General features: G+C 43.8%; 1 long non-coding RNA gene across 1 annotated transcript in view; it reads left to right on the top strand.

The window, feature by feature from the left end:
- Positions 1-936: 936 nt before the first annotated feature.
- The window catches only part of LOC110347355 (uncharacterized), a 103,571-nt gene continuing 86,162 nt past the window's right edge, over positions 937-18,345 (top strand). The window contains exon 1 of the long non-coding RNA XR_015442037.1: positions 937-11,334. This is a non-coding gene — a long non-coding RNA (uncharacterized LOC110347355). The remainder of the gene's footprint in view (positions 11,335-18,345) is intronic.

Genomic DNA, 18,345 nt, shown 5'->3' with positions numbered 1-18,345 from the left:
AAGTGTGTCAAATGTGTGTGGTATGTATAGTGTGGTATGTGTAGTGTGGTATGTTTGTGGTGTGTATGTATGCCCAGTATGGTGCATGCATGGTATATATTTTGGTATCGTGTGTGGCATGTGTGGTGTGTTTGACATGTGTGTACATGTGCTATGTGAGTGTGTGAGCCTGTATGTGTAGCATTAGCACCAAGTGGGAGGCATGTCAGGCTGCAGGTAAAGGACTTAGCTGCTTCTGGGGGATCATTCTGAGACTCTGCTCAGAATAGTAGGCAGGGCTGAGATCCTCCTCAGTAGGACAGTGGCTGCTCTTAATCTGTCCCACGGCCAAAGAACAGAAGCAAGAGTAAGAGCTAAGGCCAGGCTGGGGAGAGGTGGCTAGAGGAGGAAGGATGGGGCAGGGGTGGGTAGGGGAGAGAAGAGACCAGCACAGCTTCCTGTAGCTCTGGAGGGGCCCAGACCTGCCTGGTCACACTTGGTCTTCCGTTCCCAGCCAGACTCTCTCTGCTCCTCTCTGTGCTTCTTCTCCAGATTGGCTTGGGAGACACAAAGCAAGTGACAGTGACCTCCTTCCTCTGCTGTATTTAGAAGGGTTTGGGTGTCTCTCATCTCCATCACTGGTGTCCTGATGAATTTTCTTTTAAAAATGTTTGTTGAATGAATTAATGATGTAAGAATGCATATGGCTGAGTGGAGGATGGACTAGTGAAACAGGCTTATTCTACAACATGTGGGACAAGGCATGTGCTTGCACCGAGTGGAGTGTGTGTGTGTGTGTGTGTGTGTGTGTGTGTGTGTACATGTGGATGTGAAAGGCAGTGGGGAAGAGTCAGACAACTACTCCCTTCTACCCATGGCTGCCCTGGCGCCGAGGTTTCCCGGGTGGGTCACAATCCGTGTTTCACCCTTCTGGCTTCAAGGGGTTGGGGTGGGGTGGGGACTGAGTGTCAGTAGGAAGTTTCTGTTTTCCTGGGAGGGGCACCAGTTCTCATCGGGATTTGTACCAGCAGCTAAGCAGATAATTGCTTGTCAGATTGATTGAAGCCTTTTCAAAATGTCTTTTCCTTGAAACATCCTCCCATCCTCCTGATGAGCAGATTATTTGGGTTGGAACTGTTCCCCCCTCAGCTTTTTTTTCTCCTTTCTCAAAGTAGTAATTACTGCCCGAGTAGCCCTCCATGGCGTTTCCTGTCATTTGGAGGCTGAAGCCAGGGGCTGTTTCCTCTGCTGGGTGATCGGTAAGCAGCTCAATTAGAGAAACGCCCCTCCCCCAGCCTGGCCCCCACCAGGGGCCTCCTGGTGGCCTCACTGAGCTGGTGGGACCTGGTTCCTTCTGTGGGGACGGCAGCAGGCAGGATGGAACCAGGCAAGTGACCATCAGTGGGCCCTGGCTCTCTTCCAAATCCAGGAGCTCACTGATCCATTGTATTCTTGTGTCCTTGCGTGTGCTTGCGTGTGCCTACAGGTGTATATGTGAATTATGTGCAGGGTCTTTGGGCCCAGTAAAAACTCTGAACCTGGGTCACCCCAGTGATTTTCCCAAGGGATCTCAGCCTTGGCCACCTCTTCAGATGGGAAAAGTCTTCAACATGTCTGCCATTTTAAGTGGGTCATGGCTGGCAAGAGGAATAGATGGGAGGTAAAACAAGTACACTGACATATTAATTGTCAAATCTCAGTGGCAGGTTTATGGGTATTCATAGCACAATACTTTTAACTTTTCCATATTTCGAAAGTATTGGTCATGGCACGGGGATAAACTTTGCAAGTTTCTCTGCACGTCCTGCTACCCACCCTGCCTGTGCTCAGGACTCATAGTCACCAGTAGCTGTACATTTTGTTGTCTCTATTGGTCCTCCCCTTCCTCCTCCTCCTTTTCCTTCCTTCCATCTTCTCCTCTTCCTCTCCCTAAGACGTTTCAGTTGTAGGAGCCAAAACGAAGTAGAGTGCAATGTAACATGAAATGAAGAGCTAAGACTCTTGAGTCAGGACAGTTTGAGCCTCTGCCTTTTTGTGACCTTGGGCAAATGACCTAACCACTCTGTGCCTCAGTTTACTCATTTGCAAGATGAGGCTAATAACAGTAGAACTTTCATGAGGTAGCAGAAAGGATGGAGTGAGAGAATGCACATAAAATACTCAGCACAAAGACTCAGACCAGTAGCCTGTGCTTAATATATGTTTGGTAAACAGATAATAAAACAGACCTCATCAAGGATGTGAACCTTGGAGGGAAACAGAAAGACACGTGCCAAAGACCAGGAGTTGCTTGTTTGGGGAGCCACAAGGGGCTTAGCACAGCTGGACTTCAAGGAAGGTATGGAGGGCTGGGGAGTGGGCAGGAGGCTGGGGAGAGAAACTGGGACCATGGTGCTATGGTGATTAAGAGCATAATTATTAAAACCCAATGACCTGATTTGAATCCTAGCCCTGCCATTTTCTAACTCTATGACTTTGGGCAAATGACTCACATCTTCATCTCTTAGTTTTCGTACCTGTAAAAAAGGGGAACGCAATAGTTCCTGCCTTAGGGGACTGAATTAACCAAATTAATAAATGCATAGATCTGGTCCATGGGGAGGTGGAATGAAAGTGTTTGCTGTTGTTGTTACATGTAGGCATGGGCTGCACGTGGTTGCACATGTATGGTTGGCTCACGTGTGTATGTGTGTCCATGTTCACACGTGCCTTTGCAGCCAGCGGGTGTCTCTGTGATGTGTTTTTGTCTACATGTATGCGTGTAGTGGGGACAGGGAACAGGGGATTCATGGAGTTGTTGGGTCCTTGGGAGAAGATTCATCTGTTTTGGACAAAGAAGCCACTTCTTGAGTGAGAAGTGGAGGTCTGCGGGTCCCCAGTTGCCAATGAGAGGTGTCATTTATAAGTAATAGTCTGTGTGATTTCCCCATTAAAAAGCCTCCAGAGGTTCCCTGCTTATTCAATCAACAAGTGTTTGTAGAGCACCAAGCCCAGTCTCTGGTCCTTTGCATTTGCTGTTGAACACATACAGCTTGCTCTTCCATGTACATTCCTCTTTGGCTTCTAGACTCCATCCAGATATCACTTTCTCTGTGAGGCCTTCCTGGCTCCAGAAGGCCATGCTGATGGGTTCCTTTGGAGGTCAGGTTTTTGTTCCCTCAGTGTACCCATTGACTCCTTTTTTTGTTTTTGGGTTTTTTTTTGTACTGGGGATCGAACTGGGGATCTTGTACTTGTGAGGCAGGCAGCAGAACCACTGAGCTAAATCCCCCGCCCCCCATTGACTCTTGTGTATTAATCACTGAGTCCCCAGCACCAGGCACCAGACTCAGCACCTTTGTTTTAAATGGTTGAATGAATGCATTTTTCAAAGTGAGGATGCCCACAGAGTGACCATATGCTGCTCATCAGCCAATGGAGAGGCTGGGAGTTGGGGTTCACCAGCTTCTGAATTCCTGTCACTGTCACTTCTGAGCTTTGTAGCATCCCAGTCTCCAGTTCTAAGCAGCAGTGTGTGAACTGGGAGCGGGTATGAGACAAGGCTCCTGTCTAGGAAGACAGCCAGCCAGCTTGGTCTGGAGCCTGAGGGCTCAGCAAGAGTTAAAGGAGCAGTGGTGGGGGTGCTTCTGGGGGCCCTGAGCTCCTCAAGGCTGGTAGAAGTGTTGGAAGCAGAGGAAAGCAGAGCAGGAAAGCTGTCAGTGTCCTTCAGATAAGAGGACATTCAACCTTGGATGCAGTCCAAGGTCTTTCCCTGGAGGACTCCAACGTGCCAACACTGACCCCAGGGAGGCCAAGGAATCCGCCTTGACTGCAGTAGCCTTGCTTTGGGCTGGACACCAGACCCTTCTTTATCTCCTCATGTCACATGCTGGCTGGGCGTGCTGGGCACACAGGACTTGGCCAGCTCACAGGAAGCTAGAGGAGTTTCTGTCTCTCTAGGGGATAGAGGACTGGAATTTGCCAGCCAGGGAAATGGGAACTTCCTGTGGCCCTCTTCAGAGCTGAGATTGGTAGCAGAAATCAGATAGAGCTGGTAGTCCAGAAATGCCAAAAATATGATTTTCATGGGCAGTTGTTCCTACAGAACATGTGGTGGGAGAGGATTTTGTAGTATACATACACCACATATGTATAATATGCCTGCATGCTCACATACACATGGTATGGATTTGTGAACCATATGTGTGCATGACATGTTCATGTACACACATGTAGTGTGTATGTAAGCATGAGTAGGTGAAAAGCAAGAATTCAGTTTGAATTCTTTGTATGAATCTGTGTTTGTGCTTGAGTTTGTCTGCCTGGATGTGGATGGTCTTGGCTTATGTGTGAAGCAGGAATGTGTGCATGTTCCCTTTCTAGAAAACCTTTGCTGACCCCTGCACTAGACTGGACATTTCATGATGGTGGGGATGATATGCTTGATGCATAGCGAGTGCTTAACAAATATTAGTTGAATGAATGAATGACTTGGTTAATTTTGGGTGATGATTTTTTTGGAATTCTAGGCAGAGGGAATAGTGTAGTCCAAGGCATGGGGCCAAGAAACAGCACTGAGTATACTGGTGACAGGAGAACAGAAAATAGAGAACACACACACACACACACACACACACACACACACACACAGACACGAACACCAGGGCTGTGATGGCCCAGAGGTTAGCACAGTAGGAATGTAGGGCAAAGCCCTGCGGACATACAGGGATCTTTCAGGAAAATGTAGAGGAATCACTAAGGGGCCTGAGGGAAGGAAAGGTGGGTACTTCTTGCAGCTAGCTGAACTGAACCTGACTGTGCATGTGACACTGGCCAGTGGGTCACCAGGAGGCTAGGAGGTTCTGGGGTCTGATTTTCAGGTCCCAGAAAGGATACCATAAAGGAGTTTGGACTTTGTCCTCTGGGCCCTGGGGAACCACTGGGGTATCAGTGGGAATTCTAGAGTTGTCCAGATTGGTGAGAAATGTAGGACTCTGGGGAGGCCACTGCCCTTCTCTAAACTAATTTTAGTGTTAAAATGAGAATTCTAGTGCCTGCCCTGGCACTAGATCCAGGATGACCTGAGATCAGGATGTGAGTAAATTCTGCCTGTGCATGGCCCAGAACTCATGGCTACTATGTGAGTTTCCTGGAAAAAAATGCAGAGACACTCATTTAGATTTGAATTTCAGACAAATAGCAAATCCTGTTTTAATATAAGCATATCCCACATATTGCATGGGACATATTTAAGAAATGATTCATTTTTTTTCTGAAATTCAAATCTAATTATCTATTTTGTGTTTTTATTTGCAGCCCAACTACCCAGGGATATTGGCTAAACCTGAGTCTTTTTTGGTAGTTTTGAGGTCCTCAAAACCTGCTTGTGAAGTGAGAAATGGAAGAGACTGTGGGGCTAGATATTGGGTATGTGAGGCACCACAGAACCTAGTCCTATTGATTTATAGGCAAGGAAATACAGGTTCAGAGAGGGGAAGGGACTAGCTGTGGACCAAGAGTCTGGCATAAACTTGGCATTCTGATTTTCTCTAGGGCTACCAAGAGGAAGTTTTGGCTCTTGATGAGGGTGGAGTAGGGTAGTTGGTGGTTCCATGAGACGGCCAACAGGGAGCCAGGAGGAGAGCCTAGAAAGCTGAGAACAGCTTCTGGAATCTTTGGAGCTGTCCCTGTCCTGGCTGGAGATGTAGCGTGTGATCTCCACCACATCCCTTATTCTATCCGTGCCTCAATTCACCCAGCCACCCATTTTAATGGGGCTAATTACACCCACCTCACAGGTGAGTTGTGAGGATTAATTAATGTTTGTAAAGGCTTTGTGATCCCTGGATGAAAGACGCTCCTTACATATAAAGGGTTATTATTATTATTATTATTATTATTATACAAGGGCCAAGTATTACTACCTTAATTAGCTTTTCTAGATATCAAAAGCAATTAGACGGATCATTTGCTGAACGCCACTTTGGAAACCCAACTGACAGAAACTCACACTCATTTGTCGGCTCCATTTCTGGCCAGGGGCTGGCCCAGTCTGGAAGCGAGGGCTGGGATTTGCAAGAGAAATTTGTTTCTGGCTCTGGCCAAGTTTCGCCTCATTTCAAAATTTTGCAGACATTAAAAATTTCTTAAAAACAGAAGTTTTTCAATGGAAATGCTGGTACAGAATGTGTTGGGTGTGTGTAGGGAAGGCTCAGCTTTGTAGCCTAGGCAGCTTGGGCTGGGGGTAGAAATATAACCTGTTTTCCCTGATACACAGAGAAGAATAGGTCTTAGCCACTAGGGCTGTCCAAGCAAGAGGGGAAGGCATCTCCTGATGGGGGCCTTCTGTGGGTCAGGCTCTATACATTTATACAACACATGTGATTTTTAAAAATCACAACCCTATGCAGTAAGTAGGTAGGAGCTTTTTTCTTTTTCTTTTTCTTTTTTTTTGGTACCGGGGATTGAACTTGGGTCCTTGTGCTTGCGAAGCAGGCGGTGGAACCACTGAGCTAAATCCCTGGCCCCGGTAGGAGCTTTTTGACCCACAGTTTACAAAAATAGGGATACCATGGCTCTAAGAGATCAAGTGACAGCCAGAGAATGCAGAAAGAGGAATACAAAAGCACATTTTGCTGATTCCCCATGTATGTCAAGTTTGATGTAATATCAACCTCTTTGTATTATCTGTGATTTATCTAGTGTGAGTGTGCTCTGGCCCATAAGTAGACAAGAGATTTTTTGATATTTAAGAGGATGGATGGTGCTGTATAGGAGTGATTGGGTCACTGCTGAGCTTGGCATTGCTTATAACCCCAGCCCTGCAAATCTGCCTAGGCCTTGGTCCAACACGGCTTTGCCTCTTCAAGGTCTTTGAAGTCAGCTCAGAACTCAAGGGTTCAGGCAGAGGAGGGGTTGTGGCCTGGATGTGCCTATTAGGGCAGCCAGGACAGGCCAGGGCAGAAATCAGCGGGGTGAGGCCTCCTCTGTGCTGTCCAGTTAGTTAGGAGGGTGCAAAGCTGGCTGTAATTAACTTTACCAGCGTCCTTAACAGAGGTAAGAGGACCTCTCCCCCACTTTCCTTTCTACTCTGTCCAGTTTCCTTAATAGCCTTGAAGACCCTCCCAAAGCTGTGATGAAGTGAGGGAGCCCTGGGCTGAGCTACACTGCCAGTGTACTCCAAACCAAGCTTACACCTCAGGTCTGTAGCTGTACACACTCATTTTCTTTTTACAGAACCATCCTGAGGGCTTGGTTGGGGCCCTTGTGAAGTCAGTGGGTGCATTAAGAGGAAGTTGGAGTATTGAGGGCTTGGTGCATGAAGGTAACAAGTTGTTAACAGTGTAGGAAGGGTTGCTGAATGAATAGATCAGTAGGGTAGTGGATGGTGGTTACATGTTGGTGCCTTGGACATAGGGTTGTATCTATAGATGGAGGGAGGCATGGCCCACTGAATGAAAGGGTTGGTGTGGGTGATCTAAAAATACAGAGAAGCTGGAGATTTTGTTAGAAGGAAGGAGGATTTGGAAAAAAGATACATGAGTGACAAGTGAGAATTTGGAGGAAAGGAGAGGGATTAACAAATATATGGAGAAGTTAGCAAGTGGGGGTCTGGAGTATGGATGGAAGAGCTCGGAGAATGGTGCATGGATAGAGAAAATGTCAGATGGTGATGGGTTGTGAAATACACAGCCTAATTTATGGATGAAAAGTTTGGCAGATGAATTGAATGATAGTGATGACTGAAGGCTCTGCAGAGTTTGAAGGAGTTGGTAGAGGGTGGAAATGTTGGTATGCAAGGGAGGATGGGATGATGGAAGATGGGTTGACAGCTGGGTAGAAGAGCTGGAAGACAGATGTGATATGGGTTGAATCATGGAGCTTATCTGGCTAGATGGCTGGATGGATGAGTGGAGCTAGGTAAATGAAGGATGGCAGATGAATGGAGCAGATGTCAAAGAGGAGAAAGTACTGGTAGATGAGCAGAGAAATTGACAAAGGAACTGAAAAGATGGCAGATGGCATCCTTGCATTAGGTACAAAGATGTAGAAGTTGGTGGAAGGAGAGGCTGGTAGAAGAGCAGAAAGGTCGAATGAATAATGAGAGAATTGGGGTTATAGCCTGGACAGATAATAGAAACTTTGAGTGCTCAGCCCATGGAGGCTGTGACCCTCCCCATCTCAAGCCTCCCCTCCCCCTCCAGAGTCAGGCTGTCCCTAGGCTCATAAATCCCCACTCCGGCAGGCTTTCTGTAATTATCCCTGGAACATTAGTCCAAAAGGTGGGGCAGGTGGGGCCATGAAGAAAGGAACTGACTCAGAGGCAGATGTCTGTCTTTTGGTGGTGTGTCAAGTGTGGCCAGTGTCCCGCATGCCAGGAGCAGTGGCCAAGGCACCTCCCCTTTCCCCTGGCTGCCTTGAGTCGTCCCACTCTGGTTGCCCCCAAAGAATGCAGGACCAGAAGGAAAAATGTTCATTAGTTAAGAACCTGACATAGACCTCTCTCTCCCTCTATTTTTGTTTGTCTCTGTTTCTCTCTTCCCGTTGGCTCTCTTCCTTTCTTTTTTTCATACTTCTTTCATTCCTCTGTCTTTTCCAGTTCCTGTTTACCCTTTTCTTTCATTCATTTTCTGTTTCTGTTCATTTCAGTCTCTGATCTTGTGCTACTTTCTCTTTTTATGTGTTGTTCCTTTTCTCTGCTTCTCTGTTTCTGGGTTATTTTTGACATCTTGGTTTTCCCTCTGCCTTTTCTCTGTCATTTTCATTTTCTCCGCTTTTGTCTGTTTCCTTTTCTTCCTTTTTTTCTGCCCACCATTCTCTGCCTCTCTCCCACGCAGCCTCTGTATCTCAAGAGGGGAACCTGTCTCCTTCTTCTGAAGCCATCTCTTCTGTCAGTATGTTTCTTCACACAGAAGCAGCATGGTCTTGAGAGAGGCTCTCTTTTATGTTTTGTGTTAGGTTTAGAATCTTCTGAGAAAGCATTTTCCCTTCTCTTATTGATTCAGGTTTAAAATGGCATAATTAACCCACTGGGAACCTCTGGCCAGAGCTGGGCAAGAGTTCAGACACAGCCCCTCCTCTTCAGATGACAGGCCTCGGTCCAGGATGGCCCTTCCCTCTGAAGCTGTAGGTGTAGGGGCAGACACAGGAGCAGACACAAGTGAGAACCTAGTCTCATAGGGCTCATGAGACACACTTTGAGTCACCTACATCATGGGCACAGTTTTCTTCTCAAGGAATCTGCAGAATACCACAGTGGTTAAGAGGACTACGAAATTTGAGAGGCTTGGATTCAAATCCCAGTCCAAACACTATTATCTAGAATATATAAAGAACTGAAAGAAATTAGACCCCCCAAATTCAAAGACCCAATTCAAAAATGGGCATCTGAAATGAACAGACATTTCTCAGACAAAGAAATAAAAGCAGCAAATAAATATATGAAAAAATGTTCAGCATCACTGGTTATTTGAGAGATGAAGATGAAAACAACACTGAGATTCCACCTCACCCTAGAAAGAATGGCTGTTATAAAGAATTCATCCAATAACAAATGCTGGCGGGGGTGTGGGGAGAAAGGAACCCTTCTCCATTTTTGGTGGGAGTGCAGACTGGTGCAACCACTATGGAAATCAGTATGGAGATACCTCAAAGAACTAGGACTAGAGGTCCCATTCAACGCAGGTATTCCCCTGCTGGGTATCTCCCCAAAATAATTAAAAGAATCATACCACAGCGATATATGTGCACCCATGTTTATAGCGGCACAGTTTGTTCTACCTAAAGCTTGGAAACAGTCCAAGTGCCCATCAGCTGGAGACTGGATAAAGAAGATGTGTTTTTTTTTTATAAAATGGAGTACTACTCAGCCATAAACAATGAGAAAGTAGAAACATTTATAGCTAAATGTATGGCTAAATGCATACTCTTAAGTGAAATAAATAGGACACACATGTGTAAATACTAAATAGTTTCTCTAGTGTGAGAAACTGAAAGTGCAATTAAGGATTAAAATGATTAAAATGAATAATTGATAACTTGAAATATGAAGGAAAGGCTCAAAGGGGTAGGGGTGGCAGGAGGGGAAGGGGCGAGATCAGAGTTACAGGCTGGAATCTGGAAAGAATCCATATATAGACTGTGTTTAAAACTATAGGAAGAGATGTAGATAGAGACTAGGCTGGAGCTCATCAGTGGGTTGGGAAGGAAGAGTCACTGAGATCAAAGGAGAGAAGGGTGTGTTTCCAGAAGAAGCATATACAACTATGTACAGTACACAATACTCGATAGTGTGATGAATGATTGTTACTGTTCTGGGTACTTATGATAACATGCTGTGCTTTTCATCCTTAGAGCATAATCCCACTTACATAAAAGAGTTTACTGTAAAACATTGTGCTGCTCTGCCAGTAGCCTCATGTATCTCATGTTTAACTGCGTATTTGGATAATATCAAGGGACCATCACAGATGATTGACGTATACCTTTTCAATTTGCACTTAGAAGTTGGCGCTCTGTGTGGTACTTTGTGATACACACAGATGAAATTGCCTAATAACATATTTCTCAGATTATATTTCCATCATGTGTCATATGACTGTATTGAAATTTAAATTAAAAAAAATTTGTCCTATTTGGAGTCTAGTAGCTAATTAGAATTTTTTCCAGACCACCATTTGTTCAATATTAGTTTTGAAAATCTTTCTAAAACAAATCACATCCTCTGATGTCTTGTTAGTGCTTGAGATTTTTTTTAAATTATACAGAAAAATGTTTAAGTACTTTTCAGTTTTGCTTTGGTTGAGTTCTACTATATTTGAATATTATTATAGTTTTTTTCCCTTGCATTGTTTCTCTTTGAATAATTTTAATTTTTGTATATGTGTGTGTTTGATAATAAAGTTATACATTTAAACAAATCTCAGCCCTGTATATGTTTTACAAATATAGTAAGAAGTAGGCAAGACTATACCAAGCTATTAACATAAAGGTACCTGTAGAAGTTAAGGAAGATTATCAGCTTCCTAATAGTATTCCTGCATTACTTAAGAGGATGTGATTTTTAGAATCACTTTTAACTGCAAGAAGTAACAAAAACTACTCAGCTCATAAAGGGACAGATTTGAGTCTGTTTTGTTCCTCCCTTGCAGGAAATGAGGTAACAGTTTTTTTTTCTGTCTACAGATCAAATGATATTGGCATCATAGCAGTTTTGATGAATAAATGAATGACCATGGTGGTGACCATATGCATACACTGAGAATCTTACTTGGGACTTGGGCACATCCATGGAAACAAATCATCCAGGAGACTCCAAAGGGAGATGCATTGAGAGGGCATCCACTGTGTACCCTGTGATGTCCTGGATGTTGATGGGTAAGAGTTGGACCAGTGCAAACTTCCCTTTTTGGGTCCAAGACTCTAGTGGATGCCAGAGGTTCATTACTGAAACTGAATGTGAATGGTAGGGCCTTCACCACTGGTGAGTAAGGAAGTGTGTCTCCCAGAGGAGAGAAGTAAATATGAAACTTGTTAGAAATCAAGTTTAGAGTCTTTGGGCCTAAAGTATCTGACCTGAATGAAGCCAGGACAGGATTTGAGGCTTCGCACTCACAGGTGGTAATCTTTTCTTTCTTGGTGCATGGCCAGGCTGGGTTTAACGGGCACTGGAGGCTGGCTCCTTCAGGTTGAGCTGAGGAGAGTCAACCCAAAATTGGCAGAGTTGCCTTTAAAATCCACTTAATTATTTACCTCTGAGTGGGGCCAGATGGCTCCTGGGTGTAACGGCATTGGGCTATATGTTAGGGTCTCTGTCGTCCTCCTGAGTGTCTGGAGTCAGGGTTATATTCTGCAGCCATGCCTGAGGCCTGGTCCCTTATGAGAACTGAGGAGGGAAAACCAGCTAGAACCACTTGCACTTGGGGGAGGGGTGGGGAAATTCTATGTGAGAGAGACAGTGGAGGGAGAAGAAAGGATTCCTAGAAGGAAATCCCTAAGGAAAGGGTCTAGACCACAAAGTTGGCATAGGAGATTTGGGAACCCAAGTCATTAACAACTTAATTCAGGCTATTTGACACAGGGGACTGTGAACTGAATAGGAAATTAGCTATGTGACCATGTGCCAGACTTTCTGGTTAGTTGAAATATTAGAACTATTGGCTAATATGTTAGAAATATTGTCATCACCTACATTGGCCAAAGGAGAAACTGAGGCTTAGAAGATCTCATGGCTGCTATGTGTTGGAGTTGGACTTGTCCCAGGGCTCTACTGGTGTTTTCTTTACTGGTGTTTCCATACAATTCTTCCTTAACTTCTCTGAACTTCACTTCAGGGTCCATCTATAAAATGGGTTTGTATTAGTTAATATCCAGCCCCCAAATGGGAACTTCTCTAGACATTTAATACAGAGAGTTAGTCATGCAAGTGACTAAAAAAGCAGAGATAATCCAGATTTTAGCAAAAGCAGGAAGCTGCTACCACCCTTAAGGTAGGAGGAATGCTAAGAGGAGGTATTGTTACCAGATTCCAGGAGTCTTGGCAGTTTATGCCCAATGGGAAGGGATGATGGGGGAGACATAATGACTTCCACAGATGCTACAGGGGACAGACAGAAGGGGGAAACATTAGGGATTTTCCCTTTCGATCATCCTCTACTGCTTGCTATTGGTTGAAACACCAGGAAGCCAGGATACATTAGACATTGGGGAATGTAGATCCTAGAACAGATCAGCAGAAGGAGGCTGAATGGATTTGCTCCCAGATAGGCAGCTGACCAATTCAGAGTTAAGGACCTGAGGGAGTACTGCAGAAGACTGCACAGGACAGAACGTGACAGGGTGGGGCACAGTGTGTGACCAGCCTGGCTGATTAGTGGCTGACACTGTTGTCCTACTGCTAGGAAATGGAGGTTTCAGAGAGTGTATTAGGTTCCATGGCTGCTGAGCCTTCTTCAGGTATGAGCAAACAGTTTAAAAGGGACAGTTTAGAAGGAAGACAGTGTTCCCTGAAGCCAGATGAATGTGTCCATTTATCTCACCTTTGGACATCTTACCAAACTCTGCCCCAGTCATTCAGGTTATTCCTTTACCTTACACTCTGCTGTATGTGACTGAGAGCACAGGGGCTGCCAGAAGATTCTGCTCTCTGTGGACCCTCACTGGCAGTGGGCACCTGGCTGGCACAGGTGGAGGGGAAGCACAGAGGGTAGCAGAACTCAGCCTGAGATTCAGACACTCCAATTCCTCTGAAACTTTCAAGCCTGCGACTGGGGCCTGGCTGCCCTCTGGTGCTTACTCCTCTGACCGTCCTAACAACTGTCCTGGAAGAAGAACTGTTCCTGTTCAGTTGGTCCGAAAATTTGGTGACCTTTCTCCCTTCATCTTTCCTTTCACCATACCTTTCTTTTCTCTTTCCCTCTCTCCTTTTCTTCTCATGTATCTTCCAATAATTTTTGATCATTTACTATTTGTCAAGTATTCTGCCATGTAAATGATGGGAACACAGTGTGAGTATAATAGCTTTAAAAAGTATATATATATATTTATATAGACAAATGTATAACACATAGTCAAAATTTTAAAACTCACTTCTACAGTCCTCTGCTCTACCAGCTGAGCTATCGAAGAGTGCACACTAAAACTCACTTCTAAATAACTCATATCTCAGATGAGAAATCATAAACTATATTTTACAGGAAATGTTTTTAACTGAAGAGTAATGGAAATTGTACATGTCAAAACTTGTAGAATGCATCTGAAGTGATACTTGGAGTGATATTTATAGCTTTAAATATTTATCATTAATTTAAGAGATTTGAAAAAAATAATAGATTAAATACACAAAAGGTTCAGTAACACAGGAAGGGAATAATAAAATAAGAGTAAAATTTAACAATATAAGCATAAAACATGTCTGGGAGGGTCAACAAGTTAAGAGCAGAGTCTAAAAAGGTAAAAAGTGGGGAGTCTGTACATGCAATAGACAGACATAGAGATAACAAAAGAATATGTAAACCATTTTGTATTAAAATATGGGAAATCATTTGAAGGAGATTCTTTCATGAAAAATATACTTTACTAAAACTGACTTAAGAAAGGTAAAAAATGCAAATAAATCTATCATCATCTTATTATACCAGATAAAATTCATGATTTCTATTTATGAATAAGGAGGCTCTGTGAGATAAAGGGAACAATCAGAGAGTCTGCAGGTTGGATGGGGTGGAGGCAAGCTAGGTGTGTCTGAATGTGAGGATTCTCCCTCCCCTGGCAGGAGGGAGTGGGGCTGGTGAGGCCTGTGCTGAGAAACTCCCCAGAGATGCCTGCTACTTGGGCTGCTCAGTTACCAGACACTTTTAATGCACCTCTAGGAGAGGCATTTGGCACCTGAATTTCCCCGAATGTTTCACCATCCCTGTCTCCAATTGCTGCACAGGCAGAGCAGCCCTGCATGGCCTGCTGATCTCTCCCTACCACCCATCCAAGTGGAGCAGGATGAGCAGCCTGAGCCTTGGCCCGTGGCCCCTTGACTCAGCAGCCTCCCGGCATAAGAACGCCCACTGCCTGACTCAGTTGGTGCCCACAGAGGCAGCCTAGGGCTCCAAGCCAGTCCTTCTTTTGTGAAGAAGCAGGTGGGAGAAAGACTCCCATGACCTGAGGCCCCCAAGAAGCCCACATCCTGTGGGTGGGAAATAAGCTTTGAAATGGCAATTGTAATTTTTGGGGTGGTGGTGCTATAGTTACCATAGATATCCTCCAAAGGTCCCTGTGGGAAAGGCTTGGTCCCCAGGGAGGCACTATTGGGAGGTCCCCAGTGAGGCACTATCACCTTTAGGAAACAGAGGCATGTGGGAGGTCTTTGGGTCACTGGGACTTTGGCTCCCTCTTCACTCTCTTTTGCTTCTTGGCTTGTGACGAGGTGAGATACTTCTGGCATAATGTGCTGCCTTGCCATTGGCCTGAAACAGTCATGGACTGAAACTTCCAATACTGTGAGCTGAAATGAACCTTTTCTCTTTATAATTTGATTATTTTAGCTATTTTGTTATAGTGATAGACAGCTGACTAACACAGCAGGAGACCCAGTGGCTGACCTTAACCTTGATGACTCTTGGGAAGTAGAGCCTATCATCCGTGTCTGTTTTGCCTCTTTCCTTTGGGTTCTCTAAACAAGAACTACACAAGCCTGGCACTTTTGGGGACATGCCCATCTCTTCTGCATCAAGATAGCTAGAGGAGAAAATGAGGAAAATGAGAAGTCAAACCCAGGGCCTCATGAATGCTAAGCAAGCACTTTACCACTGAGCTACACTCTCAGTTGTTACAGTATTTCTTATGTACTCCCCTCCCTCTCTAAAATGAAAAATTTATATAAAAGACATAGAAGGTTATTTTGAAGAAAAGACCATAAACACTTCCCATCAACCAATTCCACTATACTAACTTACTTAAGTCACTTCATTATTTAAGTCAACAACGTGGTTCAGAATATGGACTACAAAGTAAAATTCCTGAGTTCATAACTTGGCTCCACTGCTTCCTAACTCTGTGACTCTAGGCAAATTATTTAAGCTCCCTGACCTCAATGTCCTCATCTATATAATGAGAAATACCATAGAAGCTGAGTGTGGAGTTACTGTGAAGATGAAATGAGCGAACTCTCTTCAAGCACATGGCACAATTCCCGAGTCAATGATAGCTCCGGTTATTGTTTTTGCCTACTCTCTTCCCCAAGAAGATATGTTTTATGGAATCCCCACCTTGGCACAGCCTCTTTCATGGCTCCTTCACATTCTGTCGGTCATTAAAATATTCAGAGCCAAGTAAAACATTCAACATGAAGCAGCAAGTTGGATGTGTCGCAGCCAGTTTCTAGAAGGGAGGACCTGGGGGAGCTGTAAGGTGCTGGGGAGATGAGTCACTGAGAAGGGGGAGAGAGAGAGAGAAGCCAAGTCAAACTGCACTAGCCAGGACTCCTTGGGTCACTAGAGACAAAAGCCCAACTGAAACATAGTTAAAAACAAAGGGGCAATATTGGCTCCTTCTCCCCAAGAGAAATGGGGGAAATATGCCTCAGGCACATCTGGATCCAATACTCAATAAGAATATCAACTGTTTCAACTTTTCTCATAATCTTCTATATCTTTTATATAAATTTTTCATTTTAAAGAGGGAGGGGAGTACATAAGAAATACTGTAACGACTGAGAGTGTAGCTCAGTGGTAAAGTCCTTGCTTAGCATTCATGAGGCCCTGGGTTTGATTTCCAGTGTTGATGAAAGGAAGGAAAGAAGGAAGGAAGAAGGAAAGAGAAAAAGAAAGAGGAAATAGAGAAAATGGAAATGCAGTGAGTTAAAAGAAGAAACTAAGAAAAACAATAAGCTCTTTCCATTACTGCCAGAATTATCACCCTAAAACAAAGTAATGCTGTTTTCTTTGTAAGAGGGACTGCTGTCGTAGCTTGCCTCTACCTGAACACTTACAGCTAGATTTCCTCACCTGACTTTCAAAGCCCTCTGCAGTATGGTCCCAATCACTCTCCCAGAATTACTGCACTCCTTTCCCAAGCTAGCTTTACAGCACAGTTCAGAACCCTTGCCAGGGGTCCTAGTAATGTGTTCTCATGGGCATTTATTTCTGCCAAATTTGTGGAAATAAGATATCAAGGGGCTGGGGGTTCAGTGCAGTGGTAGAGTGCTTGCCTAACATGCACAAGATCCTAGATTCAGTCCCTAGTACTGGAAGAAAAAAAGGCTACTTAAGCTGAAATAGATTAAACTTACTCTGTCTTCCTCTCTGACATTTGTACTATTGCTCCTGTTTTTCTGTACTGTCACATGTCCCCAAGGACTTTGGTCAGCTGGCTAAGAAATGAAATTGGGGTACACTTAGTTTGGGTTTATATTTGGTGATTTGAGTTGCTTCTATGTATAGTCAAGTAAATACTAGTCACCTTAGTGTGGAATTTGCTTTCAAGAAGACTGGCACCGCCTACTTTGCCAACTCATTTGTGACATGAAAAATAGAAATATTGTGACATGGAAGTTTAAAGCCAGAAGCTGTGGCATGGCAGGAATGTTTCCTGTGGTACCCAGAGTATGGTGGAGAAACGAAGTTTGAGCTGTATATGGTCATAAGCCCCCCTGCCCTTCCGTTCTAAATGACTTTTGGAATCCTAAACACAGACCATTGTTTTAAGAATAATAAACTATAACCCAACAAATTAAAACACTTTAGTAACATTTATATTCTTTCATTGATTCCTGATTACTAAAAGACTACATGTAAGAACTAGCTATGGGGGTAAAACAGAATAGCTACAATCTCAGCAATAGTCACTCAGATGTAACCACTGGTATCATTTCACTTTCAGTAATTTTTTTTTCTTAAATTCTTTTATTGGTACATTTTAGGTATACAACACAATTACATTTTTCATTGGGAACTTGTACCTTTACATGATGCATCTTGGTTCTTATTTTTTCCACTACAATTGTATTAGTGCATATATGACTTTTCATGTCCGTTAGTATTTGTTTTATACAGTTGGGCACACTAGTGTTTGGTGCATAGATATTTATGATTGTCATCTCTTCCCCTTGGATTGTTCCCTTTACAAGGATGTAGTGTCCTTCTTTGTCTCTCTTAATCAGTGTTGGTTTGAAATCTACTTGATCTGCAAAGAGGATAGCTACTCCTGCTTTCTTGGGGGTTCCTGTCACATGGAGTACTGTTTTCCACCCTTTAACTTTCAGTCTATGAGTTTCCTTTTGAATTAAGTGTGTTTCTTGTATGCAGCATATTGTTGGATTTTGCTTCTTGACCCATTCTGCCAGTGTATTTCTTTTGATTGGTGAATTGAGACCGTTAATGTTGATGGTTATAACTGAAACGTATTGACTTATCATTGCCATGATGTTTTCTTTTTGTTGGGTTCTCCTCCTTTACATTTAATTTCTTGTCATGCCAGATGAGTTCACTCTGTTTTGCTTCCTGGGGTTGTGATCCTCAATATCTGTTCCTAGGATATTGTGTAACATATTTTGGAGTGCTGGTTTGGTATTCACGAAGTTCCTAAGGTGCTCTTTGTCATGAAAGTATCTTATTTCTCCATCCATTTGGAAAGATTGTTTTGCAGGGTACACCTATCTGGGTTGGAGGCTGTTTTCTTTTAGGGCTTGGAATATGTCACTCCAAGCTCTTCTTGCCTTGGTGACTTGTGTTGAGAAGTCTGCTGTGATTCTGATGGGCTTTCCTTTGTATGTGATTTGTTTCTTTTCTCTAACTGCTTGTAGGACTTTGTTCTTCTGTTGAGTTTCTGGAATCTTAACAATTATATGCTTATGTGTAGATTTTTTTTGATCAAGGCTATTTGGAGTCCTATATGCCT

This window comes from Heterocephalus glaber, unplaced genomic scaffold (assembly GCF_053883595.1).
Source record: "Heterocephalus glaber isolate CG9 unplaced genomic scaffold, H.glaber_assembly_v1.0 deba00001532, whole genome shotgun sequence".
NCBI lineage: Eukaryota > Metazoa > Chordata > Mammalia > Rodentia > Bathyergidae > Heterocephalus > Heterocephalus glaber.
This window is presented reverse-complemented; position numbering and strand designations above follow the sequence as displayed.